This window comes from Lepus europaeus, chromosome 6 (assembly GCF_033115175.1).
Source record: "Lepus europaeus isolate LE1 chromosome 6, mLepTim1.pri, whole genome shotgun sequence".
Classification (NCBI taxonomy): Eukaryota; Metazoa; Chordata; class Mammalia; order Lagomorpha; family Leporidae; genus Lepus; species Lepus europaeus.
The window spans coordinates 12,143,565-12,160,235 of record NC_084832.1 but is presented as its reverse complement, the minus strand read 5'-3'; positions in this window follow the sequence as shown (position 1 = coordinate 12,160,235).

The window sequence follows — 16,671 nt, the reverse complement described above, 5'->3', positions numbered from 1 at the left end:
ATTTATTTGAAAGCCAGAGTTACAGAGAGAGGTAGAGACAGAGAAAGACATATTCCATCCCCTGAGTCACTCCCTAAATCATTGCAATGACCAGAGCTGAGCCTATCTGAAGCCAGGAGCCAGCAGCTTCTTCGAGTCTCCCACATGGGTGCAGGAGCCCAAGGACTTGGGCCATCCTCCATTGCTTTCCCAGGCACATTAGCAGGGAGCCGGATTGGAAGTGGAGCACCCGGGACTCAAACTGGAGCCCATATGGGATGTCAGTGCTGCAGGCTGGGGCTTTAACCTGCTGCGCCACAGCACTGGTTCCCAAATCGTATTTTCGGATGATTTTAGGAATCTGTTGAAGCAAAATACTCAACTCAGCAGGGAATAGACCAAAGAATACTAATAATAAACTAAAAAGTCATTCTATAACCAAATAAACATCTCATATTTCCTTTCCCTTTAAGAGTAAATACAGTGAAGCCTACTTTTAGTCATGGAGCCAGTGTATGTTTGCCTATGATGATCTTGCTAACAGCTACACAACATCGATGCCCTCTGCTAGGATTTTTGTTTAAAGAAAGCCATGGTTACAAGAGGCATCTACTGGAAACACATACAACTTCCTCTCATGGCAACCGCTCTAGAATTCACTTGTCTTAAACAGTGAACAAGGGAAGATGGCCTCGTGTTTCTTTGCAGCGACAGTGCACGTTGGGGATCAGGTGGCTTGGGAGCAGCCTGGTGGATGTGAAAGTGGCTGCAGTTTAGATCAGTCTGTTGCCTTTATGGGTTGGGGAGTCTGTGATGACGTCACCACAGTGGGCTATGCTTGCTTGCTTTCTTTTTTTTAAAGAATTATTTATTTTAAAGCCAGAGATACATAGAGAAGGAGAGCCAGAGCCAGAGAGAGAGAGAGAGAGAGAGAGGAAGAGGTCTTTCATCCGTTGGTTCACTCTCCAGTTGGCTGCAACAGCCGGAGCTGCACCGATCCGAAGAGAAAGCCATGGCTGCTGACACGCTGGGCCTCCGCACCGCCGGCCACGGGCAGTGGCCGAGTTCCCAGGAGAGTGGCCGGCGCTCCTGCGGCTGGCGCGGGACGGACCGGCGGCTCGTCTGGCTTGGCCTCAGGAGAGAGCCAGGGCTCGGGCCTCGCCCTGCCCCGCTCCTTCCGGCTTGGCGGCCTTGCCTCAGGCGGGGCCTCAGGGCGCCCAGGCCTCCGCACTCCTGTCCTGCCCGCCCGAGGGCCCAGCTGAAGGTCGCCCTGGGCCAGATGACCGCCCCGCCCACCTCGCCTCGCCCCGCCTCTCTCCGCCCCGCCCCGCCTCTCTCCGCCCCGCCCTGCCTCTTCATCCCACCCCGCCCACCTCGCCTCGCCTCGCCCCGCCTCTCTCCGCCCCGCCCCGCCCCACCTCGCCCCGCCCCGCCCACCTCGCCCCGCCCACAGCTCCTACCTTCCGGGCAGCGGCGCCATGGCCTTCCTAGGCTGCCGCCATCGCTGCCTCTGAAGCTCTCGGCCCTCGCCCAACCCGCCCCCCACGCGGACGGGAGAAGCCGGGCCAGGTGTATTTACGGTGTGAGTGTGGGGAAGAACCCGTCATGAGCGGCCCAGAGGGCTCCCGGAAGGAAGAGAAGAGAAAGCCTGAATAGCCCCCAACCGTGCTCGGGGGCAAAGTGAGGCTGTGCTGCTGTCCGGCTCTTTTCTGGGGCAAGGGCTGGTGCCCCCGCGTCCTAAACCCAGCTGGGAATTTTAGATCTCCCCACGGCGTTCAGTGCCCACACGGTGGTCGAGGCGTGTTCCCCTCCTGGCCCCGAAGAGACACAGGTGGGAAGGTGCCGTCCCCTCCTCCCTCCGCAAGGGTTCATTTATTTATCTGGAAGTCAAGAGTTCGGGAGAGGGAGACAGAGATCTTCCACCTGCAGGCGGCGGCCCTACCGGGTGGTTGCAAGGTCCAGCAATGGGCCAGGCGGAAGCCAGGAGCCAGGAGCTTCACTCAGGTCTCCCCCTGGGTTCAGAGGCCCAAGCACTTAGGGCTTCTTGCTGCTTTTCCTAGGCCATTAGCAAGGAGCTGGACTGGACGTGGAACAGCTGGGATATCAACCCATGCCCATACGGGATACTGCCAACGCCAACCTCAGGCAACACCTTTCCGTGCTGGCCACAGCAGGCCCCGAGGGTGGGCATTTTTGACCGACAGGTAAATAGATAATATTATATTGCAGGGCTGCAAAGATTCCTGGTCACTTAGACCTAACCAGCTTCCTGGCTATTTCCCCGGTATCAGAGCTATCTTTAACAGCTGCTTTTCCTTGTGGACAAAGGAACTTTGCGTGAGAGAATGTGGGTGTAAAAAGAAATGAGACTTTAGTTTGTGCCGGGAAGACCATGGCGCCACTGCCTGGGTGGTAGAACCTATGGAATTAATTTACCTTCTGACACGGGCAGGCAGCTTAGATGAGATTGATTAGGTTTGTGAGCTGGAGACCAGCCTTTGCCCTGCCCTATTTCCTGATCTCACACAGATACCTGACCTCACCTGTATGTGCCCACTACGTAACCATGCCCCTTGGGAAGTGAATAAAAGGCCTGGAGCACGGTGGGCCTGCCCCTTGTTGTCCTGAGCCTCCAGGCATGTGGCCTTCTGGCTGCCACTCTCTGCTTTCCTGGTCTTGCTCGGCTACCTGTGACTGTGCCTAGCTGCGCGCTTGCTCCACGTGGCTCCTGGTCTGCTCTCTGCCTGGTGTGGAGCCAGTGTACGTTTCTAGACTTCTTGCCCCCTAAATAATGCCCTCACCTTCCTGTATATTTCTCTCACTGAGTAAGTGGTAAAACTGTACCTGTTTGATTTATAAACAGGTGATATTTAGAATTCTTATCTAAATATATGGCAAGAACCCTCAAAATTTTGAGTGAAGGTCCCCGACTTCACTTCCAGCCCTCTCCTCTTGCCCTTGCCTTGTTTCTAACCTTAGCTGGCTGAGCCGAATCAGAGAAAGCGAATTAGGCTGGTCCAGACTTCAGAATGGGCACACTTCTCTCCGCCTTGACTACTGATAGCCCAACAGAGCAGGGAGGATTCTGGGGCATAGCAGGTCATGTAAAGGGGAAATGTGTTCATGGGCAGAAAATTCTGGGAGCCTGGGACTAAAATGCAATGAAGAGGCTCCTCAGAAAGTTCAACATAGAATTACCACATGGCCCCATAGCTGCACCCCTAATATGTATGCCCTGAAGAACTGGTTTTCAAATAGATCCTTGCATATGGATAGTCCCAGTAGCCCATTCACAATGGTCAAAAGGTGGAATCAATTCAAATATCAATCCATTAGTGAATGGATAAAGAAAACAGTGATACAGTCATAAAAGGAAAGTTCATATCCATGCTGTAGCATGGACGTACCTCAAAAGCAACTCAGAGAAAGAAGCCAGATACAAAAGGGTACACTGCATGATCCCGTTTATGTAAAATACCCAGTATATATAATGCAATAGAGTCAGCAGACTGATGGCTGCCAGGGGCCGGGGGCAGGGAGGGATGGGTAGTGCTTAACAGGAGAGGAATTACCTTTTGTGGTGATGAAAATGTTTTGGAACTAAGATGGAGGTGGCAGCTGAATGACATTGTGAATGTATGAATCTCCACTGACTTGTGTACTTTAAAATGCCAGATTCTATCTCAACTTTTAACAAAATGCAGTGAGGAAGGGGACCAAGGAGCCTAGGGCAGAGCCCCAGGTCTCAGAGCTAGGGCTATTTGCACGACAAATAGGACCAAGACCCAAGAGCATTTGGCGGATGAGCAAGGTGGAGATGCGCAAGAGTGGAGAGGAGGGGCTCTCTGGACCCATTCACACGTTGCATCTTGGGCCCTCAGTGTGACTGCACTTGGAGATGGGCCTTTAGGCGGTAATTAGTGTTAAATGAGGCCTGAGGGGGTCCTTATACAGAAGGGCTGCCAGAGAGCTCCTCCTCTCTGCTCTCTCCCGTCCCACACCTAGGGAAGGCCATGTGAAGACACACCAAGGAGGTGGCCACCTGCCAGCCCAGGAACCCCTTGAGCCAAATCAGCCAGAATTGTGGGTAAACAAGTTTCAGTTGTTTAAGCCGCCCAGTTTATGGTATTTTATTATAGCATCCAAAGCTCACCAATATAAGGGCTACAGGGTGGAGGAGTAGAGGAAACTTTAAGGTTAGAGAGGTGGCTGCATCTTGAACTTGGAAACTCAGTCAGTGGACATGTGTTGAGTATGTAGCCTGTGCTAGTTGCTGGCAAACACACGTTCATCATGTTCCCTGGAAGATGGCAACACATTGGTTGGCTAATCGTAAAACTGCGAGCCACAGGCTAAACAGTCCCTGAACAGGTGGAAGTCGAGGTGAGTGCTAAGGATCCTACTTTCCATGCTGCTCATGTTACTGACCTCCAGCACTGTGGTAGGTAGGTACTGCGAAGTGGCTTACACGACTTTAATTAAAGCCTTAGGATGTCTGTGAGCCAGCTGCCATAGTGATTCTGGACCAGAGGCCCTTGTCTTAGCCCAAGAAAAGAATTTCAGATGTGAGACAGAGAGTAGCACTAAGCGAGGCAGCAAAGGCGTTTAGTGAACGGAATATACCTGGCAGGCCGGGTGGGCACTGTTGGAACCTGCTAGGCCACTGAGGCCTGATAGAGCCCCAGGCTCCAATGAAACTGGGAGCACATAGGTCATTTAAAGGCAAGTAAAATGTTTATTGATCCAGAAAGCCTCACTTGTGGGGACATTCCAAATGGCTAAGACAATGCCCTGTAAACCAAGGCAGCCAAGAAGCCTCTCTGCATGTCCCCCACCCACCTTCTCAGGGTCCGTGGGGTGCTGTGCACCTTCCCAACAAGCAGCTCGGGAGGGGACCCTGTCTGCTGCTCAGCCCTCTGCCTGGGCAGGCTCTTTGCCCCTCCCCTCTTTACCTCTCTTCGTTCTTTCCCCCTAAAATAAAGTCTTTAATTAGCCATCTGCTTGCCGCCTTCAAACCCTAAAATCCTCAAACCCAACAGGCGTCTCGGCAAGGAACTGAGAGCCCCGCTGTGCACGGAGACTGAAGTTTCTGTAGGTGTAACCCCATTCCTCCTCCTTCTGGTTCTGGGACACTGCTGGGGAGGGGAGAGCTTTCTGGGAGTGGAATTCGTGGAATCTTCCCAGGGGTTTATCAGCAGTGGAGCAGCTGGGACTCAAACTGGCATCCATATGGGATGCAGGAACTACAGGGGGTGGCTTTACTCACTACGCTGCGGTGCCAGCCCCAAGGCAGGGTCTTAACGTAAGCCTGAAAGTCTTGGATTTTATTTTATTTCTTTTTGCTAAAGATGTATTTATTTGAAAGGCAGAGTGATAGAAAGAAAAGGAGAGAGGGAAGGAGAGAAGGAGGGAGGGAGGGAGAGAAAGAGAGAGAGAAAGAGAAAGAGAGATATCTTCCATCTGCTGGTTCAGCCCTCAGATGTCCTCAACAGCCAGGCTAGGCCAGGCCAAAGCCAGGAGCCAAGAACTCTATCTGGGTATCCCATGTAGGGAGCAGGAATCCAAGTACTTGGGCCGTGTTCCTCTGCTTGCCAGGCACATTAGCAGGAAGATGGACTGGAAGCAGAGGATAGATGGGGAATCAGATCAGCACCCCGATATAGAATATGGGCATCTCAAGTGGCAGTACGATTCACTATCCCCCAAAGCCCACCCCTAGTTGAGGGACTTTGATCATGGGGAGTCCACAGTGAGGAACTTCCAGATCCTTAGGTGTCTTATGTAGTACTTCTTTTCCTTCTCATAATTTGCAACAACATTGCATTTAAAAAAAAAAAAATGTTGACCTTTCCATGGTCTTCAGCAAAATGTAATACACACAAATCCTCTCCTACAAGTAAGCTAGCTGCAATTTCGGCTCCACTCGGGACAAATTGCATCTCTTCAGTATTTAAATCAGCACATTTATTAACGAGTTGCCTTTATTTCTAAATTTTAAGGTTCAATTAAATACTTAGTTGGCAGATTCAAAAACAGTAACACTGTTGCTTATATGAAATTGGGCTTACTTAAATGGCGAACTAATTATTTATTCACTTACCTCCGTATTCTTTAAACAGAATGTATTGAGAGGCAGCTCCTGCCCTGGGTACTGGGGCTTCAGAACTGAACACTTTGCACGTTCAGGGCAGTCACAGATTTTTAACTGAGCGAAGGAAGGAAGGCAGGGGATGTAAAAAAGGAGATGACCTGGGGATATGCACAAGTTGGCAGTTTGGCACAGGCCAAGTCTGAGAAGCCTGGGAGACATGGAGGAGATGAACAGGTGGCTGTATATTCTGGTCTGGAGCTTGGGAGGGAGCCGTAGCAGATTTGGGAGCATTTGCCGAGAGTACAGGCTGCAGGCACATGTGAGCTTAATACAGGGAACCCATTTGAAAAAGGAGAAGGCAGTAAGCATGGGATCCCAGGGAGGTGTGTTTGGAGCCCCCAAGAACGTCCTCAGATTCAATGATTCACTACAAGGACTCTCAAAAGTAAGTAGGGCTGCTATACTCACAATTACAGTTTATTGCAGCAAAGGATACAGATTAAAATGAGCAAAGGAGCAAGGTGCACAGTGCAGGGGCCAGGAGACATCAGGCGCATGCTTCCAGCTGTCCTCTCCTTGTGGAATTGTACAGACAACAAGTATTCCCCCAGCAACACCCATGCAGTATGACATCCAGGAAGTTCACTCAAGCTGTGGTGTCGAGGTTTCATAGGGGTTGGTCCCGTGGGCATGGCTGATCACATGTACTGCTGACCTGCATGTCCATCCCTTGCAGGGGTCAAGCTGATATAGCCCAAGCCCCCTACCAATAGATGGCATTGTTAGCATTGACTCTCTGGCTAGACCTAGGTGCCCAGGAAAACAAAGACCCTCGTAGCAGACAGGATATTCCAAAGGCTTAGAGATTACCTCCCAGGAACAGGGCAAGTGCCAAACCAACCTTTGGAATGTGCAGGGTTAATCACTTACCACACAGGAGGCCAACATTTGAGGGTCAGATGAGAAAAGACACCACAGTAGGGAACAATATTCATTGACCAAAGCTGGGTTGTGGCCCAGAGGAAGTATGACCATGGAATCTGAGAGCAGAGCATTTCAAGGAGGGGATAGTAGTGCCGACTTAGTCCATGAGGGAGCAAGGAAAAGCCTTTGAACTTGACCACCAGTAGTTTATCGCTGACCTTGCACAGTTTAGTAGGGCCTCTAGGACCAAGCAAACAATGGAATGCATGGATTCAGGACAGGATTGGAGAGCGTCTTGGTTCATCCCACAAAAAAAGTAAACTCGTACCTTACAGACTCACACATCTGTTTCTTAGAGTGCTGAAGGCTGTGGATTCTGAGGTCAACAGGCTGGCAGATTAGGTGTCTGGTGAGGGCCTGTCCCCTGGATGGCGTCTCCCTGCATTATCTCCACATGGTGGAAGGGGCAAGGCCCTGGTGTCACCGCCAAGGCTCTGTCCCCCTGATCTAACGACCTCTGAAAGCCCCCACCTCCTGGTGCGGTCACAGAGGGCCTCTGGTTTCAACACCTGGATTTAGGGGAGAGACACAAACATTTAGACACAGCAGAGCGCATAGGTTATTATTTCTGAGAAGGGTATCTCAAAAAAGAGAAGAAAGATGTTGTGCAGCCAATGTCTTCAACAACAAGCAGCAGAGAATCCCGGCTAAATCCAACTCCTACACGAAAGGAACTTATGAAGTCACCTAACAGGAGGGACAGAGGCTGGCTGCTCACGCACCAAGGGCCCCGGGGTCTTGCCGTGTCTTTGTGCTGCCCTTCTGTTGGGATGGTCCGAGTCCCTTCCTGGCATCTTAATGTACTGGTGACATCTGGACGCAGGAAGGCGTCTTCTGTGATGTTTCATTCTTGGGAGGGAGGAAACCTTTCTCAGAGGTTGCCTAGCAGAGGTCCTGGTCACAGGTCTACCCCTCATCCAGTCACTGATGAGGGGGATTCACATTGCTAACTCGGATCACTCAGGACCTAGCGGCAACACAATCTTCCCTCCCTATAGCACACAGAGTGGGGCAGTTGGGTGGCCGGCAATGCGGGGGTTCCCCTGGAAGGAATGGAGGTTGGATAAGACACTCTCAGGGGGGCCGGCACTGTAGTGTAGTAGGCTAAGCCTCCGCCTACTGCGCCAGCATCCCACATGGGCACTTCTTGATGTCCTGGCTGCTCCTCTATCGATCCAGATCTCTCCTATGGCCTGGGAAAGCAGTGGAGGATAGCCCACGTGCTTGGGCCCCTGGACCTGTGTGGGAGACTGGAGGAAGCTTCAGATGGGCTCAGCTCCAGCCGTTGCGGCCATCTGGGGAGTGAATCAGTGGGTGGAAAACCTCTCTCTCTGTCTCTCCCTCTCTCTGTTACTATACCTCTCAAATAAATAAATAAAAAAAAAAAAAAAAAAAGAAGCTCTCAGGGAGTTTTGTTAGATGGCAACTGGAAGGAGGTAAATCAATGGACAATTTTATTTATTTATTTATTTTGACAGGCAGAGTTAGTGAGAGAGAGAGAGACAGAGAGAAAGGTCTTCCCTCTGTTGGTTCACCCCCCAAATGGCCACTATGGCTGGCACTGCACCGATCCAAAGCCAGGAGCCAGGTGCTTCCTCCTGGTCTCCCATGAGGGTGCAGGCACCCAAGGACTTGGGCTATCCTCCACTGCCTTCCCGGGCCACAGCAGAGAGCTGGACTGGAAGAGGAGCAACGGGGACTAGAACTGGTGCCCACATGGGATGTTGGCGCCGCAGGCGGAGGATTAGCCAAGTGAGCCATGGCGCCAGCCCGACAATTTTATATTTTTAATACATGAAAGATTTTAGTTTGCTGAGAAACAAGAGGCAGAAAGTGGTGGGGATTGAGTAGGTGAGATCATTAGATAGAGGAGAAAAAATATCCTATGGGATTGCTGTTTCTGAAGAACTGTGGACAACTCAAATCCACAGCACAGGCTGGAAATAGAAATCTTCTTTGACCTCTTTGAACTAAAGACGATTTAATGGGATTACAAACATCCCACACACGAGTCGTTCAGTATTTTGAAACATATTTTTCCCTGAACTCAAGTTCACCAAGTTTCACCAAGCCTACTATCTACTCTCTTCTCAAATGAACTACTTACTTTCTCTCATTTCATCTAAATTTGCCTTTTCTCCAGAACCCCGCAATCGCTTCTATTTTTAGAATTCCCAAATTTCACTCAAGTTAGTGAGAATGTTTGTAAATCTATCAATACTTACTAAATTGAATTTTTTTTTGGTTATAAATATTAAAAGTGCTTTGGAGAGAAATGCTAAATTTTCTTATTTGCTTAATCTTAAAGCATCATATTTTACATAGTATTTCCATAAATTTTCATGCTTAATGTGCATTTTCAACACTAGGTATATAATAATAAATTAGGCAAACTAGCTTGTGTAGCCTATGTAGTTATATTTGAAGCTAGATTTAGTCCTGAAATAACTACAGGAGACAGTGTGATGTCGGAAGAGGAGAGAAAAAAGTAACACGTAACACTTATCATAATAGTTATCATTGTGATAGATTCCTAGTACATTGTTTTGTATTAACATACTAAATCTGTCCTATGCCTGTTTCATATATTAATTCATTTAGTCCATAAACAATTTTTTTTAACGTTTTACTTATTTATTTTTATTTTATTTGAAAGATAGAGAGATTGAGACAAGGCAGACAGACAGGCAGACAGAAATAGATCTTCTAGCAACTGATTCACTTCCCAAATAGCAGCAAGAGCTGGACTGGGCCAGGCTGAATCCAGAAGCCAAGGACTTCGTCCAGATTTCAATGTGGGTGGCAGGGACCAGGTGTTTGGCCTGTTACCTGCTGCTTCCCAGGAGAATAAGCAGGAAGCTCGGTCTGAAGTGGAGGCAGAGGTGGGCTTGCCTTCCAGAGTTCTCCCAGAGACAAGTGAACCTGGCTTTTTCTCTTCTTGTTATGAAAAACCTGCTTCCAGCTAGAATTGCATTATCTTAGTTTCTTGAAGAACATTTAAGAAAATTGATTTGGAATGATCTCATTCAGAAGAGACGAGGCCACAAAATGTGTTTGTTTTCTTTTGTCATTTGCCAAAATACACTTTGTATTATCGTGTGTAGTGTTTGCTTTATAAAAGGCAGAGATACTGTCATCTTTCCCCGGTAGTTGATGTAAAAAGCTGTAGGTTTAATTTTGAGTTGTTGCAAATTCTGTCATCGTTGCTGTTTTGATAGCTATTTTCAAATGTAGCCTTAGATTTTAAATGCCTTTCTTTTTCTTTCTTTCTTTTCTTTTCTTTTTTTTTTTTTGACAGGCAGAGTGGATAGTGAGAGAGAGAGACAGAGACAGAGAGGAAGGTCTTCCTTTTTGCCGTTGGTTCACCCTCCAATGGCCGCTGCGGCCGGCGCATCTCGCTGATCCGAAGCCAGGAGCCAGGTGCTTCTCCTGGTCTCCCATGCGGGTGCAGGGCCCAAGCACTTGGGCCATCCTCCACTGCACTCCCGGGCCATAGCAGAGAGCTGGCCTGGAAGAGGGGCAACCGGGACAGAATCCGGCGCCCCGACCAAGACTAGAACCCGGTGTGCCGGCGCCGCAAGGCGGAGGATTAGCCTGTTAAGCCACGGCGCTGGCCTAAATGCCTTTCTACTGTAAAATGTTATACATCAGAAAATAGAGAAAGCCCTGGAAGCACCGGCTCCTGGTGAGGATCAAGTTGATGAATGCAGACGTATGTGTGTGGTTTCGTACAGACGTATACTACACATTTCTGCAACCAGCGCTCGGTCATCTGTCATGGGTGTGTTCTTATTTCGGTGAATCTCGGTCTGGAGTTCGCTGATTGTGGTGGAAGATGATCACATTGTCTGTGCCATGTTTGTCAGAACCGTAATTGACTCAGTCGGTCCTTGTTAAGCCAAGCACCACTTACTGTCTTTTTTTTTTTTTTTTTTTTTTTGTCATTTTAAACAGTGTTAAACATCTTTGTGCCTACATTTTCCCACTTTGTAATCATCGTCTTCGGGGGGATTGCTGAGGAAGAATAAGCAAATATTTTACAAAATCTTAGTTGGGTGGTTATACCCATTTGTGTTTTTTTCAACCATACGTAAAAGGCCATTTCTCAACACCCTACCCAAATAGGTTTCGCCACTCCATGAGTACTATCCTACATCAGAGGTTAAGGAAAACTTAAAAATTTTTGTCTTCAAATTATTTCTAGTAAAGCATAAAAATTTTAAATTCACATGTCTTCTGCACTACCCAGTGTCTGGTTCTACCTTTTTAAATCTGTGTTTTAATTATCTATAGTGACAGTTCCTGTGGCTGAAGATCTGACTGTAGTGTCTGTGTATTAACACTGGAGAACAGGCTGACTGCTACTGAGTTAGCGGGCACACAGGCTCTCACGGTCATCCTGCAACCTGCATCAACCCAGAGGTTAAGTGAACAGGTGGATTCAAGAGGAATTCCAATAGGAGGGGGTTGTGGCACCGCAGGTTAAGCCTCTGCTAGGGTCACCTGCATCCCATATCGAGGGACAGTTTGACTCCTTGCTACTCTGCTTTTGCTCCTTTAGCTTTCTGCTAATGTGCCTGGGGAAGCAGCAAATAATGGTCCAAACACATCGGTCCCTGCCACCCACGTGGGGAACCTGGCTCCTGGCTGTTCTATCTCCTGGCCTGGCCTACCTTCTTCTGTTGCTGGCATTTGGAAAGTGAACCAGTGAATGGAAGGTCTCCCTCTCTCTCTGTCTCTCTCTCTCTGTCTCTGTCTCTCTGTCACTCTGCTTTTCAAATAAATAATCTTTTTTTTTTTAAAAGAATGCCACACATGCAAAGCTTTGATGAACAGTGTTTACTCCTGAGGAGCCCTGGAGATAGGTGCACATTGAAGCAAAAGTACGCAATTTTAATGGTTGTGGAAGACATTCTCACCTCCACCAGCTGTCTGTGGTCAGCTACAGATGCCAGCAAACTCTCTCATTCTCCTCTTCAGAAGATGGGTGCTGTTCTTCCTCCCCATGAACCTGGGATCACCTTGTGACAACTTAATGGTGACAAGGGGACTTTATAAAGTGCATGGAAAATATAATTAAAGGACAAATTCACTTTGATGCGAAACCTTTTGGAATCCATGCATAGCATTTTCATAATACGCATTTGCCATGAACTTGTACGCATGGATTTCAAAGAAGAGCTCTTACCTTCCAGGAGCTTTGTGGAGTCTCCTTGTAGAGTGCAGTGAAAATTAACTCGCATCCCTTTCTTTAAGGTTTGGCTGTGGCTTCCACTTCCTCTCTGTCTGGGACACTCCCAGAGCCACCAAGACTGGGAAGCTGTAGCTATAGCTGTTGAGCTCCCAGGTGACCGCCAGCATCCACTCCACTCCAGCCCTGGGAGTGAGCCATCTGGTGCCATCCAGCTGTCTGCAGCTCCAGCTGTGTGTGATAGTGTAGGAAACGGACAACATAGCTCATTGACTTGCAGATTTGGCTAAGGAGATTCCAGCTGTCTTCAGATGCAGCTGACCGAATGCAGGGCCCCAGGGACCTCCTGGGGAATACAGCACCTGGGTGGATTGTTCTAGAATTATGCATCACTGAAGCAGCTGCCCAGCCACTGGGCTTATCCTTCATCCCATCCCACATTGCACTCTTCGCCTGGCTCCTCATCCATCCTCTCCCATTCTCTCATCCTCCTCCCTGTCCTCACCATCACTTCTCCTCCTTTCAAGAGCCAGAGTTGACAAATCCTTCCTCTGGCCTTATTTGAAATATGTTTCCCTGAAATGTGGCACCTGCCAACCCAGCTCTCAGTGGGCAGGGTGATCGCTTTGTCCTGCTACACACAGTGAGTTACCTCGCTGACAGTCGCTGACCCACGAACCTGCTCACTACTGCTACATGTATAGCAGAACCAAGTTCTCCTTCTCTTCCTCCCCTTGGCTTGTTCTTGTTTTTTTCTCTTCCCCACCCTCTCCTGCCTTTGTACACCCTGAGGAGATAAAGCTGTGAACCATGAGACTCTGTTTTCAGATCTCTTGCTGCTGCGATTCCAAAAAACAAAGTACCTGCCGGCAGAACCCGTGCACCACGAGTCCAGGGTGCTAGACAGCTACAGGAATGAGTCATTCCACTGACGGACACATTTGTGAAGTGCCTCTTGGCTGCAAGGCGCCAGCCAGCTAATGAAGACAACACCGGTTCACATGTTCCTCTCCCGCAGCTGTCCCCAGCCCCTGACACGTGCAGCAGGAGCTGCCATCCTAGCTTACAAACTCAAATGCATCCACCAAGGGCTTCCCGGAGTCGGGTAGCACAAAATGTCTCAACCTTTCAGAAGCTTCCGTCTGCTCTCCATGTTCTCTCCTTGAATGAGTTCGCCGGGGCTGTCATCACAAGCCCCATGAACAGGTCGGAACCAGGAGCAGCTCGTTCTCTGTCTGTCCTGCAGGTGGAAGTCTGAAACGACGGCGGCATCTAGAGGCAGGTCCTTCCTTGCCTCTTGCACTTTCTGGGGGCCCCTGTGTTCCTTGGCTGCTGGCAGCAGCTCCCCAATCCGTGCCTCCATCTTGTCTGCATCCAAAATTTTCCTCTTCTTGTGAAGACTCAGTGACATTGGAGTAGACCCCACCCTAATCCAGTGTGACCTCATTTTCACCTGATTACAGCTGCAAAGACCTTGCTTCCAAACCAGGTACTGGGAGTTAGGATCTCAGAGGGGGACACAGTTCAACTCAGAATACCCCTTCCCGCTTGTTTTTTTTTTTTTTTTTTTTTTTTTTTAAGATTTTATTTATTTATTTGAGAGGTAGAGTTACAGACAGTGAGAGGGAGAGACGGAGAGAGAGGTCTTCCATCCGATGGTTCACTCCCCAGATGGCCACAATGGCCGGAGCTGTGCCAATCTGAAGCCAGGAGCCAGGAGCTTCTTCCAGGTCCCCAACATGGGTGCAGGGTCCCAAGTACTTGGGTCATCTCCAACTGCTTTCCCAGGCCATAGCAGAGAGCTGGATCGGAGGAGGAGCTGCTGGGACTAGAACCGGCACCCATGTGGGATTAACCTGCTATGCCACAGCTATGGCCCTGCCCCTTCCCTCTTGCCCCCTTTCCACCCCTCCCCTCCCCTCCCCTCCCCTCCCTTTCCCTCCCCTCCCCTCTGAATCCACTGCTCTAGCTCTTCCTCTCCCTGTTCTCTAACTTGCCACCCCTTTCTCTGCACATCTGTACCCTCCAGCCTTCATTCACCTCCCCCCAAAACCAGGATCCCCTTTGCTCCCAGCTGCACACGGAAGCCCACTTCCATCACAATGTTGGCCGGGTCCCTTGCAGGAGTGTCACACAAGCACAGAGGTGTCTAAAGGAATGAAGCACTCAGGCAAATGCCTGCGCAGTGACAATTGTGTCAGCAATTGTTCTCTCGCTTCCGCTCTCTCAGGGTCCTGTGAGTGTGGATGTGCCGCCCACCGGGGACTCAGTGGGAGGACAGAGCGGGGAGAAGAGAAGGGAGAGAAGGCCGAAGCAATTCTCCGGCTAATTCTAGCAGGCAATTAATCTAATTAAGCCAACATTATTCCACGACTTTCATTATGCTTGTCAGAATGTTGTCAGATTTTGTTAAAGTCCAGCTGTACATTTCTCGATAAGTAGGAAAGGACCCATAGCTCTCAACTTTGGCAATGAGACTTCCAGTGAATCCATTGACTGTTCCTCCCAGTGGGGTTTGCCGTTGGACATCACGTCACTTGGGATGGCAGGCAGAGCGGTCATCAGAGCCAGCCCGTGTCACTGCTGTGAGTACACTTTATCAGGCTGACCCAGCTTCTGAGAGCCAACAGTCAGCACCTCTGCCGTCTGCTTTCTTTCCTCATTCCCTCAAGAGTGAGGGCTTGTGGTCAGATCGTGGCTGACCCACCGCCGTGATGTCATTGTGAATCATCTGTTCTCCCACAAACCTGCCTCTTGTCCACAAAGGAACATTAGGGCTTCAACCCATGAATCTTGGGGACACAATTCAGTTTCCTCCATCTGGCTTTGCCAAGGCTGGCTGGTTTGGGCAGGTGCATGGCAGTATTTCCTTCTTTCTGTCTCTACCCTATTGTGCAGGGCCTTGGTGGGGTGTTTCCTCCAATACCTTGGGACACCATGTTGAAAACATGAGGGTACTTCATTGAGTGTGTGGGAACATGGAATTAAAGTTCATTTTGGTGCAACATTTTTTGAAACCCATATAAATTTTCTGTAATATAAATTTCCCATGAGCCTTTTGGTGATCTCTTATATGCATGGACGTCAAAATTTTTTGCCCCCAAATAAACTTTATCTTTTAACTGCATTTTCCAGGAAAAATGCATTCCTGCATGCGCCCACAGCTGTTGTAACACCTGCGTAGCAAACTTTTGTTGCGTCGGGGGTTCACAGCTGCAGGGACGAGGCGAGAACCCTGTGGGGTGTTGTCAGGGACCATGCAGTAGGTGGCCTTACCTCTTGGTAATAGAAAAACCTGGCGTGTCAGATAAAATGTACTATAAGCCATGCGCCTGTAACCGCCCTGCCCCCCTCCCTAATCTTGTAGAAGCCATGCGCCTGTAACCGCCCTACCCCCCTTCCCTAATCTTGTAGCTTCCCGTAACAGGGCCCCTTCCCGTAATAGGGCCCCGCGGGTTTTTCTTGATTGCGTCAGCACTGCAGTAGCGAAGACAAGCCCTTCCTCTTTCCCATGCCTCAATGATATATAGTGAGCAGTTCAAAAAATAAAGTTGCAGCTTGATCAGCACTTGTCTTGCTGCCATCCTTGTGTCTCCTGCCCCTCTCATTTCTCCTTCTAGGTACTCGACCCCAGTTGCTGTCCCGCGGGCCGGGACATCTGGCGCCCAACGTGGGGCTCGAGTGTGGCCCTTGGGGCTCGAAGTGCCTGTAAGATTGGAGAAACGCCGCCTTCCAGGAGGAAAACTTGGATCCAAGTGATTGTGCGACCAGCTCGGAACTGCCCACCCGAGATCATCAGCATCGGTCGACGCTGAGGAGCGAAGACGGCGCAAGGTAAGTGACAGCCATGGGGCAGGCATTATCGTCACGGGAAATGTTCATTAAAAGCCTCAAAGATACTCTCAAGACACGAGGAGTTCGGGTTAAAAAGAAAGATTTAAAAGTGTTTTTTGATCATATAGAAAGACTGTGTCCCTGGTTTCCCAAGGAAGGCACAATCGACGAGGTTAAGTGGAATAGAGTTGGAAGTTGTCTAAAAGATTTCCATGAGACTTTTGGCCCTGCCAAGGTGCCTATTACCATCTTTTCATATTGGAATCTAATTAATGATATTATAAAAACCCGGCATACAGATAAAGCTGTCGACGCCCTGGTGAGGGAAGGCGAGGAGACGCTACGGCGATGCTCCCAACCCCCCTCTAGATGCCCTTCTGTCATTCTAGATATGCCCCCTGTTTCTGATAATGGCACCCCAGATGACCCCCCAGATGTGATCGAGGAGCCCACCCCTTCCCTCTCCAACAAGACGGGCCAATTATATCCTGTTATTCGAGACCGGTCAGCCTTTGAAGAGAGAGAGGAGACTGCCCATAGTGCCCCAGATCCCCCTAAACCCCCGCCATATAATCCTCACCTACCCCTTACC